The sequence below is a fragment of the Musca domestica genome, unplaced genomic scaffold (assembly GCF_030504385.1).
Source record: "Musca domestica strain aabys unplaced genomic scaffold, Musca_domestica.polishedcontigs.V.1.1 5, whole genome shotgun sequence".
Taxonomy (NCBI): Eukaryota; Metazoa; Arthropoda; class Insecta; order Diptera; family Muscidae; genus Musca; species Musca domestica.
In genome coordinates, this window is record NW_026712346.1 from 27,050,844 (window position 1) to 27,062,064 (window position 11,221).

General features: G+C 34.0%; 1 long non-coding RNA gene and 2 pseudogenes across 1 annotated transcript in view; 1 reads left to right on the forward strand and 2 right to left on the reverse strand.

Annotated features, from left to right (window-relative positions):
• Nucleotides 1–5,241, reverse strand: part of LOC131804824 (uncharacterized) — a 28,684-nt gene extending 23,443 nt beyond the window's left edge. The window contains exon 1 of the long non-coding RNA XR_009343300.1: nt 5,181–5,241. This is a non-coding gene — a long non-coding RNA (uncharacterized LOC131804824). The remainder of the gene's footprint in view (nt 1–5,180) is intronic.
• LOC131804814 (histone H2B-like) lies at nt 3,773–4,147 on the forward strand (annotated as a pseudogene).
• Nucleotides 5,242–7,385: 2,144 nt separating the features above from the next.
• On the reverse strand, nt 7,386–7,835 carry LOC131804815 (histone H3-like; annotated as a pseudogene).
• Nucleotides 7,836–11,221: the final 3,386 nt, after the last annotated feature.

Here is an 11,221-nt window from a genome sequence, read left to right on the forward strand (position 1 = left end):
TAAAAACATCTATTCTGCCAAAGTTTATGGCATTGTAAATGTTCCTATTCGATGGCCTTCTAATTTCACCCTGGCTATTTATGTCGGCTCTTAGTCCAACAGCTGCACTTATAGCCTTTCTTTCAAATCTACGTAACCTTTCCATCTGTGCTGCGGAGACGTCAGCCCAAGACGGAAAGGCATACCCAATTGTGGGCCTGTCTGTACAGTGATAGTTTAATGTCTGTAGTAAGACCTCCTCTCATCCTAAATATCTTTTGATACATGAAGTAATTTTTTTTTTGCTTTAACAAGAACATGGTCTACATGCCTGCAAAAGTCAAAATTTTTGTTAAATACAACCCCTAAATACTTAATTTTATCTGAATGTCCTATAATTTGACCATCAATTTTAACATTGGGTATGTGTATTCTAAAGCTGGGGTAGCTTTCTCTAGTTTTACCACTCAATATTGTAGCAAGGCATTTTGTGACATTCAATTTTAGTTCCCATTTTTTAAAATATTCACATAGCTTTTCGAGATACTTATTTATTTTCCTCTCAACGGTATGTGCATAACGTCCGCTCATTGCTATAATGACGTCATCTGCATATGTTAATAACAGACCCCCTTCTAATTGCCCAGGAATATCGCTGAAGAATATATTATACAACACCGGCCCCAAAAGTGATCCCTGTGGGACACCTGAAAAAACCGGGCGTTGTTCAGACATATCCTCACCAACTTTAATCCTGAAATACCTATCCTTTAGGAAGTCTGCTACCATCCTACAGGTTTGCCTTTCAAAACCAAAGGATTGCAATTTATAGAGTATACCCTTTTGCCACACTTTATCAAAGGCTTTTTTAAAGTCTAGTTCCACTGCCATGGTACCCATTTTTCTCCTGTACCCATCTGTAACATAATTAGTGAATGCTACAAGAGCATGAGAAGTACAATGCTGTGGTCTAAAGCCAAATTGACAATCTCTTAATATTTTGTGCTCTTCAATGGTGTTTTTAATTCTTTCAAGAATAAAATATTCCAAAAGTTTACTAAATGGGGACAGGAGAGAAATGGGTCTGTAGTCCTCACAATATTTGCCATTTGTATTCGGTTTTTATACCGTCCACCATAGTATGGAAGGTATATTAAGTTTGTCATTCCGTTTGTTATTAAGTTTGTCATTCCGTTTGTAACACCTCGAAATATACATTTTAGACCCCACAAAGTATATAAATTCTTGATCAGCATAAAATTCTATGTCGATTTATCAATGTCTGTCCGTCTGTCCGTCTGCGGAAATCACTCTAGCTTCCGAACGAAATGATGTAGGTTGATAAAATTTTTCTCAAATGTGTACTATATCTGCAGGACTTTTGGTATTGAAAATGGGCCATGTAGGTCCACGTCTTTGTATAGCCCCCATATAACGGTACCTCCCGATATGCGGTATTTTGATGATTCTAGCGACATTTTTTACGGGAATTGTTTCAAAATTAATATTTAAAGTTCATAATAAATACTACGGCTTAAGACAGAAACTGGGCCATGTAGGTCCACGTCTTCGTATAGCCCCCACATATCGGTACCTCCCGATATTCGGTATTTTGATGATTTTAGCGGCATTATTTACCGGAATTGTTTCACATTTTGCATTTGAAGTTCATAATGGATGCTACCGCCTATCACAGAAAGTTGTCTGTGCAGGTCCACGCCTTCGTATAGCCCCCATATAACGGTACCCCCCGATCTTCGGTATGTTCATGATTTTAGCGACAATATTTACCGGAATTGTTTCAAATATCGCATTTAAAGTTCGTGAAGTTCGATATTACAGCCTATGACAGAAAATTGCCTGTGCATTATAAACAGATTTTTTTTTCAAGTTTCGCATTTCAATATTGTAATAGCTTGTGACAAAAATTGCCTATGCATGTCCACATCGTCGTAGACTCTAATATACGGCTACATTAGGTATTTTCAAGATTTTAACAGATTTTTAATGGATTTTATTTTTTTGAAAATTGTTAAATTTGTACCAAATGGTGGAGGGTATTCAAAGTTCGGCCCGGCCGATATTAAAGCTTTTTTACTTGTTTTAATTGGTATTACCAAGGCCTTTTTCCATTCTCTTGGAAAGTAACCAAGGTTAAAAGCCTGGTTAAATAGAATTACCAGGAAAGTGCATATTGCACTTCCGGCTTTCTTTATGGCTATATCCGGAATTCCATCTATTCCACTAGATTTTCTAGACGATCTTTTTTTAATGGCATCTAAGACTGCTGCAGGATTAACAAATCAACCCTCATTCCATTTAGCTTCATCCCCTATAATTGAGCCATCAGCTGCAATTTCTTCTCCAAAATTTAGCAGGAGATTATGTTCCTCAATTCCCTCCACAGCTTCAACTACAAAATTGTGGAAGGTGGAGTTTGTTTCACCCTCCCTTATTTGTTGTATGTTTTGGAGATGGTTAGCAAATAAATTGGCTTTTTCCTCATTATTGTTTATAGGATCACCTCTATCGTTGAATAGACTACTTATTGGTCCCTTTAGAGATAGGCCTGCCGCAGTTTTTACTTTAGAAAAAGTGGTAGGGTTTACTTTTATTTTGCCTATATGCGATATGTACCTGTTATTTTCGAAATTTGTTATTAGTTCTTTTAATATTGTGCCGAGATTTCTAATATCAGCGCTAATTATATTATATCTCTCTGGGTCTGGTGTCTTTTTTAAAATTTTCTTTAATCTTTTTCTTTCTTTCATTAGATTTATGATGTTATTTGGTAATTTTCCTAAGGTATAATTCTTACATACTTTTTTGGGACACATTCTTCTATTGTCTCTTTAAAAAACGATATTTAGTCTTTCTATGGAAATGTCTATTTCTGATATTGTTGCATTTCTATATATTGGCAACTCATGTTCTAATAATCTTGCTTCTAATCTTCCCTTATACCTTTCTATATTAATTTTATCATAATCATAGTGGGTCATGATCTCTTTTGCTTGGATATTATTAATATTGATTATTATTTCGACGGCCTTATGATCCGATTCAAAATCCTTCGTTGCTAATAGACCATGTTCTGTTCTTACAACACCAGGTGTTATGATGAAGAAATCTATGTAAGAGTCTTCAACTCTATTGAGCCTTGAGGGACTGATGTGGGGCAACATAATAGACAATCCCTAAGTTCACAACCATTTACATTGTTTATTCTTATTCCCCAGTCTCTGTGTTTCGCATTTCGGTCACATTCAATGACAATATCATTGTTTGCACCCAAGTTTGAAATTTCATCGAGACCGGAGGGTCTAAAAGAAGTTTTAGGAGCAAGATACATAGATATAAATATTATAGGCAGGCCTTCTGTCTTGTATTATTTAATTGCACAAGATTCTATGTTACCTGTATTTATTGTAATTTCTTCATACTTATATGAACTTCTTATCATAATGGCTGTTCCACCTCCCTTTTTGTCTACCCTACATTGTCCACGAAGTGCATATCCCTCAACTTGCAGCTTATGCCTATGTGACATTTTATGTTCTGCCAATAGTAAAATATCTGGCTTATGAAAAATTGACCGACGCAATGTGCTATTTATACTTTTCTCACACACACATTTCTTCAATAATGGGGTGGTTTGGCTTCTGTGTGCCTAGCAGTTGTGACTACCTGAAATTCTTGTCAACTACAATCTACAAATTCTGTATAGCTTGCCGTTTTGTTTATCATTTGTGTGATTCAAAAAATAAAATAAATAAATAAATGATAAGTGGAAATGCCTCCTAAAACCAGTAGTAAAGCAGCAAAAAAGGCCGGCAAAGCCCAAAAGAACATTATCAAGGGCGATAAGTCGAAGAGACGTACCAAGTGTAAGGAGAGTTACGCTGTCTACATTTAAAAACTGTTGAAGCAAGTCCATCCCGACACCGGTATATCCTCCAAGGCCATGAGTGTCATGAACAGTTTCGTCAACGATATCTTCGAACGTATTGCCGCCGAAGCCTCTCGTTTGGCGCAGAACAACAAGCTCTCAATCATCACTAGTCGGAAAATCCAGACCGCCCTCCGTCTATTGTTGCCCGGTGAATTGGCTAAGTACGCCGTCAGTGAAGGGACCAAGGCTGTTACTAAATACACCAGCTCCAAGTAAATATCTTGATATTTTTCATTTTGCTTCGAAATACTACCTTAAGAGGCCCTTTTCAGGGCCAAAAAAAACATTTCAAGAGAGATCATATTTTTGTTGAAACCCCTTATTTGCTGATATTTAGTAATAAACAAATAAAATTCCATAGGATATATATTTTTCTCTATACAAAGATTATTTCATGCATTTAGCTATCTCGCTTATGTACCCATGTTTAGCATTTGCTTGCTTGGGTTCTATGCTTGCTTGTGCGATATGCTATAACAGCCATCGTCGTCGTATATGTGTGCGTGTGTTAGTGATGTTTTGCCTTGCCGTCGTTGATCAACATCGAATGGGCATCATGTATGTGTGAGCATTTTATTTCAGCACAACGGCAAAGCAACGAAATATAAGGCTGAGGCAGAAACTTTCAAAGGAAAATATGTATTGATGGAAAATGTTAATATTTTGCCAAAATGTCATTTTTGGATGAAATTTGTGAAATTTGACAAAGAATATGAAAATGGCAAATTTTTCAAAATTAAGTAGAAATTATAAAAATGACCAAATTATGGGGATTTTCGAGAATTATGACCTGTGGGTAATTAGGAAAAATTTTAAATATTTTATTATCTTTTATGACCTGGGTTAAGAAATAATTCAGTGGCGTCCACGATTATATTGGCTCAATAAAATTACCTAATAAGAACAGTAACTAGCGATAGTATTTTTTATGTATTTAGGTAATTAATATATACGATAGATGTTGAACATAAATATTTTTCTCTTTTTTAATTTAATTTGTAGCCCTGAAAAGGGCTTTTAGATAGTATGTTTTCGAATATCGAAAATATTGTGGAAAAATTAATCTTTCTGGGAAAAATTACTTCTTGGCGGCGGTTTTCTTAGCAGCTGGCTTCTTTGCTGCTGTGGCCTTTTTGGGCTTAGCAGCTGCAGTTTTTGCCTTGGGTGCCTTTGGTTTAGTGGCAGATGCTTTGGCGGCGGTCTTTGCTGGTTTAGCTTTAACTGTACCGGTTTTCTTGGCAGCCTTTACCTTTGTTTTGTCGGTCTTCTTCTTTTCAGCGGTCTTCTTGGCGGCAGAGGGTTTTTTGGCAGCTGCCTTTTTCTCACCAGCAGCCTTTTATGGGGCGGCAGACTGTTTCTTTTTGTCACCAGAGGCTGGGGCCTTCTTCTTCTTTCAGCAGTCTTGGCTTTGAGTTCCTTGGAGGCCGAAGCAGACAATTTGAATGAACCAGAAGCACCCTTACCTTTACCTTGGATCAATTTTCCACTGACAACGGCACCTTTCAAGTACTTCTTGATGAAGGGGGCCAATTTTTGGGCATCTACTTTGTAGGTGCTGGCCAAGTATTTCTTGATGGCGGGCAATGATGAACCTCCACGTTCCTTCCGGGTCTTGATGGCGGCATCAACCATTTGCTGGGTTGGAGAGAGGCTTATGACTTCTTTGCTCTGGCAGCGGCTTTTTTGGTGCCTTTTTTCCCAACAGCGGCAACTGGGGAGGCGGTGGCTTCAACAACGGCGGCGTCAGACATGGTCATTCACTGTTTGGTTTATATTTCACTGTTAACACAAATACACTCACAAATTTATGTGTACTATTATTTTGTTAGCGGCGGGCTAAAGTGTAGTAGTCAATTGGTAAATTTTTGGAAAGATTGTGTGGAGGCGTGTTTAATTTTTTACAAAAGTTTTCGGAGAAATTAAATTTTCCTGAAGAAGCTTTGATAATTTTCACTAAAAATGTTTTATACCTTTAAAGTATAGATTTCAGGCTATGTTTTAAAGAATGTTTGGTGTAATTATCACTTGCCGTTTGTGAATTATAAAAATGTGATTATAAAAATGTGATCACAAATTTCCAACTAAAATTTAAAAAATCAATTTTTTTATGAAAAATTAATTTAAACTTCTTTTTGAAAATATTGCCTGATATGTTTACTTTAGGATCAAAGAAAAATATCGATGGAATTTGATATTTTACTATGTGAAAAAATTGAAATTATTATGTGGTCTATGGCAGCAGAAATCCTCTTGTTGGCATAATTTCAATGAAAAAAAGTTTTTCTTGAAATAAATTTGAAAGCTCAAATCTTAATAAGTTTTATAAAAATTTCTTAAAAAACATTTCGGAATTTGTATATTTACATCAAAATATAACATTATTCACAAAAAGTCATAATTTACGGGGAAAAGTTACAAAATCCCCAGAATACTTCATACTACCAATGTACAGGCTTTCAGTGACAAACGGTTATGTATTTAATTTTGCAATATTTTTTTTATGAAATTTAACATATTTTGTTCTTAATTTTTTTTAAAAGCAATTTTCTACGTTATTTTGTCAATATTTTTTTAATTTCTTTAAAAAATATTCCCAAAAAGAAATTCCTCTTTACAGCCAAATATCACCCAGAACACTTGGAAATGTCATGAAATTAATTGCGTTTTATAAAAATGCAGATATTATTGGCACTTCTTTTTATAATACTTTTAATTATATTTTACATCAAAATTCTCAACCAATCAATTATTTTCTTGTTCAATTTTTGAAAATAATAAATTAATACCAATTTCTCTAAATGCAAAAATAATTTTGTGATTCCATACGGAGAAAATTTATACTCAAATGTTTTAAAATGCGTAAAAACAATTAAAAAATTTTGCTGAAAAAGAAAAAAATATATATTTCATACATCATTCCTGAAAAAAAAAAAATAAATAAGAAAAATTTTAAATAAAATTAAGAAAAGAAATTAAAATTAATCAAAAAAATTATAAAAAAATAAAGTGTCGAAAAATCATCAACGAAAAAAAAAACAACATCAAAAAATATATCTTTATTTTAAAAAATGTTAATAATTGTTGAAAAAAATAATCAAAGCCCTAAACTATTTTTATTTATTTCAAAAAAAAAAAATACTAAAAATTGTAGATTGAGTAAAAATTATCTCTTTTTTGTAAAATATTTGTGGTCCTGAAAAGGACCGATTGTTTTGTTGTAAAATTGTTGCTTTTAAAACGTCAAGAATTTAAGCTCGTTCTCCAGGAATACGTCTTTATTTTAAAAAATGTTAATAATTGTTGAAAAAAATAATCAAAGCCCTAAACTATTTTTATTTATTTCAAAAAAAAAAAAATACTAAAAATTGTAGATTGAGTAAAAATTATCTCTTTTTTGTAAAATATTTGTGGTCCTGAAAAGGACCGATTGTTTTGTTGTAAAATTGTTGCTTTTAAAACGTCAAGAATTTAAGCTCGTTCTCCAGGAATACGTCTGGCCAATTGGATATCCTTAGGCATGATGGTGACACGCTTAGCATGGATGGCGCACAAGTTAGTATTTTCGAAAAGACCAACCAAGTAGGCTTCACTGGCTTCTTGCAAGGCCATAACAGCAGAGCTCTGGAAACGCAAGTCAGTTTTGAAATCTTGAGCGATTTCACGAACCAAACGTTGGAAGGGCAATTTGCGGATCAACAACTCAGTACTCTTCTGGTAACGATGGATTTCACGCAAAGCAACTGTACCAGACGGAAACGATGAGGCTTCTTAACACCGCCGGTGGCTGGGGCGCTCTTACGAGCAGCTTTGGTGGCTAGTTGTTTAACGTTGCCTGCCATTTTGTTTAGCAATTTATTTATTTCCCAAAAAATTCATTTACATTTATTTCTTATTCTAGTCGTATTTCTATATATCTTATATCTAACGTGTTTTCACACGTATCTAGATTTTTTAATTTTAATTAAAGTATGGAATAAGCTACGTGGAAGGCCAGCCCGTTCAATATTAAGTTTTTTAATTATAGTTTTTTATTTATTTTTCTTGTGAAAATGGGAAAACACAAGTTATACGAATACTTAAAACTAAGATAACAAATAAACAAAATAAGAATCAAATATGTACAGTTTTTAATTGACATATATTTTTATTTTATTGGTCATAACGATATACTATATCATTGATATTATATGATTTATGTCGTCTATGGTAGAACATTAGCTGTCCTGTTGTATTATATAATCCACCAGAGTTATGCAAATGTAATAAACTCAGAGGTGGGAGGTATTTATTTGATTCTTTAAGTCTTATAAAATCTTCGTTACTTATTGTTAAATTTGTTACTAAGTGATTGCTGTGACTTATGCATTTTTTTTTAGAAATTCTGTTGCAATTTTTACAGTGAACCTATCGAATCTATCCATTTTGCTTAATTTATAATTTTATTTAATTGATGGGCTTTTGTAATATCGCTGCTCTGAGAGCTGTCTGCCCAGACCAAGGCAGTGGCTAATATTTTTCTTTCAAAAATTCTAATCCTCTCCTTTTGATGAGAAGGTATAAATGCCCACACAGGGAAGGCGTACTCATTGTTGGTCTAACTAACTGTAGTTTAATTTTAGTACTTAATCCTCTTTTTTTGCCTAATAGCCATTGATAGCCTTGATAAGCCATCCTTCGCTTTTTATTTACTAAGTCTACATGCCTGATGTAACTCATATCTTCTTCAGATACTTTAATTTTTCAGTATTGGACAATATCACGCCTCATATGTTTAAGGGATAAGAGTGCATGTGTTGCTTTCGAAAGCCAAATTGATTGGCTTTCAGAATATTATCATTCATAATATGTTCATTCAATCTGTCTAATATTATTATTTCAAATAATTTACCTAAGCAGGATAATAGCGAAATTGGTCTATAATTTGAAGCTTTTGTGGGATCTTTTCGTGGTTTTATGATAGGGATAACTTTTGAAGTTTTCCATTTCCTTTGGTAATAGCCAATGTTTAGGCATTGGTTAAACAATATGGCTATTATCGTACAAGTCCTATGGTCCAGCTTTCTTAAAATGTAATTTGGGATCTTGTCGTCTCCTGTCGACTTTTTATTATTCATGTATTTTAAAATATTTCCTATTTCATTTGAATTAGTGAGTCTTATAGGTAGACTATTGTTGGAATTCAGATTTCATCCATCTGCCAGATAATTTATTCCAAACTGCGTCATGGGCTCATTTGAAACAATTAAATCTGGCGTAATTATATTACATGAATTAGAGCTTTGGATATTAGCGAATGATTTTGCCATGACTTTAGCCTTGTCCGTCTCTGAAGTTATTTGTCTTCCATCTAGGTAGTCTACTTTATTTGTATATAGTTTCCCACTTAGCCCTTTTATTTGTTTGAACATATCATTATTCGGCTTTATTTTTTCTAGTTTTTTCAACTAATTTTTGTTGCTCAAATAGCTTTATTTTTTGTCCAATCAATTGGCTCATGGTCTTCATAACTGCTTTCAGCGTCATTGCTTCCTGTGACTCAACTATTCTGTGAAGTCTCCTTCGAGTTGTCTTTTTTTGGGCAATTAAATGCAAAATATCATGCGGAAGTTTTGATAAAGTGTCTCCAGATGGGACGAATTGAGTCATAGCCGTTTCCATTGCTATATTTATTGCATCTGTCAATGTTTCTATTGCTGTGTCTATTTGCTCCCTATTAATGTTCATATCAATAGGAAGTGTTAAGTTTTGTAGCTGCCTAGTTAGAGTGTTGATAAATAGTCTTGTATTTAGGCTATTGTAATCAACAATTTTATTTATCTGTTGATTTTCTGTTACTGCCGATAATTGTAACATTATGGCTCTGTGGTCAGACTCGAAGTCTAAAGTTTTTGGTCTATCCTGGATCCATAGCCCTGGTGTTGACATGAATATATCTATGTATGATTTCGTAGTCTCACATATTCTGGTTGGTTCATTTGTTGCTCTAATACTTAAGCTTGGATTATTTTCTAGCCATTCCCTTAATAATCTACCACTAGCATTAGTTTCATTACCACCCCATTCTATATGTTTTGCGTTTAGGTCTTTCCCAATAACTGCTTCATTTGCCGCTATTACTCCGCTAATGGTTTCTAAGTCTAATAAGTTTAATCCTCGAGGCCGTTGGTAAAGTGACATGAAGATAATATTCCTTCCATTTATGTCCCTTACCTTGGCCACAGTGCCCTCCATTTTAGTGAAGTTTATAGAAATTCTTTCACATTTTAGTTTATTTTTAATACAAATAGCTGTCCCACCCTTGGTAATTTAATTAATGCTTAATTTATATTTGGCTAAGAGACGATGTTCAACCAGCATGAGAATGTCTGGTTTATGTTTTAGCACAAAAATATTTAAATAGTGTCTTTTTATCGTAGACACTATTCCATTTGCATTTAAAAAAATTATTTTTAGATTAGTCATCTAATTTAAGGCTTGTAAAAAGTTGGTAAAGAGATCTTGTCCTTTCTTCGTCCGTATTTAATTTTTTATAGTGTTGTACATGCGAACCTACTTTTTGAAGGCAGGTAAAGAAGTAAAGACAAGTAGCCGTTTGCAGTCTGAATCCAACATTTTCATAAATTCGTCCGATTTTGTATTCTGTGACGGTGTGTTTGTAGGTACTCTTGTACCCGTCTTTGCAATGCTGCAATACAATACATATTTATTTACTTTTGGTGAAGTTATTTTCACACTTGCCTGTTGATTTATTGTTGGTTGACATTTAAACATTTTTTTCTCTAGAACAGTGTGGCTTGTTTGTTCGGGATACCGTTTTTCTCTTTTAACTTTTCTAATAGCCCTTTACAGGGCACACTTATGAGCTTGCAAAATGTCCTGTCTGTTTGCAATTGCAGCAGTATACAGGAATGCCATAAGTTTTTGATATTTCCCCTGTTACTCGGTCAAAATTTTTTTTCTCCTTTTTATTGAGTTCTTTTGGGAGAATTGGACATTCCCCTGGTCCGTGATTACCAGGACATTCGACACACCTGTGCGGCATTCTACAATTCGTAGAAATATGTCCATGTCCCTGGCAATTACGGCACTGAATAAGACCCTCTTTTTATATTTTTCAATTGTAATATTCTGGTACAGAAAATATTGAAGTTTTTTAAACACTGCCAAGTCCGTAGAATTATCTACCTGCACAAGCCATCGATCACCATTTAATTTAATTATTGATTTTATATCAATATTGAGTTTTTTGTCAAATATGAATCCTTCTATATCTTCCTTTTTCCAGTTCTC